This window comes from Otolemur garnettii, unplaced genomic scaffold (genome assembly GCF_000181295.1).
Source record: "Otolemur garnettii isolate 467f Iridium unplaced genomic scaffold, OtoGar3 scaffold00103, whole genome shotgun sequence".
Classification (NCBI taxonomy): Eukaryota; Metazoa; Chordata; class Mammalia; order Primates; family Galagidae; genus Otolemur; species Otolemur garnettii.
This window is the reverse complement of record NW_003852498.1, coordinates 184,278-185,558: the sequence shown is the minus strand read 5'-3', so window position 1 is coordinate 185,558 and position 1,281 is coordinate 184,278.

Below are 1,281 nucleotides of genomic sequence, written 5' to 3'. Positions count from 1 at the left end.
AGCAACCTCCAACTCCTGGGCTCAAGCGAGTCTCCTGCCTCTGCCTCCCCAAGTAGCTGGGACCACAGGCGCCCGCCACAACAACCGGCTATTTTTTGGTTGCAGTCGTCATTGTTGTTTGGCGGGCCAGGGCTAGATTCAGACCTGCCGGCTCAGGTGTATGTGGCTGGTGCCTTAGCCACTTGAGCCACAGGCGCCGAAGCCTTAAAAATAATTTTAAATAAATTTTCTTAAAATTAGACATCTTAACCATGTTTAAGTGTATAGTTCAATGGCATTAATACATTCACATTTTTGTGCAAACATCACCAACCATCATCCATCTCTAGAACTCTTTTCTTCTTTAACAACTGAAACTTGATAATCATTAAACAATCATGCCCTTTTCCTTCACCTTCCCCATGGCCTGTGGGCACTGCCATTTTACTCTTTGTCTCTTTCTCTCTCAATGAATTTGGTTACTTTAGATACATCATGTAAGGGGAATCATATAGTACTTGTCTTTTTGTGATCAGCTTATTTCATTTGTCATATTACCTCAAGATTCATCCATATTGTAGTGTGTGATAGAATTTCCTTCTTTTCTAAGGCTGAAAAATATACTACATTGCATTATATATAAACCACATCTTATCTATCCATTCATCCATCTATGGACACTTAGGTTGCTTCCACCTCTTGGCTAATGTGAATAATTCTGCTATGAACATGGGTATATAAATATCTGCCTTCAATTCTTCCGGGTATATACCCAGATGTAGACTTGACTGGATCATATGGTAATTCTATTGGTAATTTTTTGAGGAACCACCACTCAGTTTTCCATAGCAACTACAATATTTTAGGTTCTCCAGGATTCCAATTTCCCCACATCCTTACTTGTTATTTTCTATTTTTATGACAGTAATCATCTTAATGGCTATCAGGTGGGTATGTGTTGCAAGTTCTTATAATTTTTTAGATTCTGTATTCTGAATTATGACATATACTGCAGAATTTATCTTACTTTGAGTTTGCAATGACCATGTTCCCTGCTAAGAAAAGAGATAATAAAGATAAATAAAGGTAAAGACAGATGATCTGTATTACATTGCCCCTCAGGCATGTGCCCTTATGCTTTATGCTTGTGACCCAGCCCTCTGAAACAAAGGATGGCACTTGAATCACAGGTTGACCAGTGATGAAATGTTTTGATTAAAACAAAGCAAAACAAACAAAAAACACAAAAATATACCCAAATAGCATCCATCCAAGTTTCTTTCTCTTTTTCTTTCTTTCTTT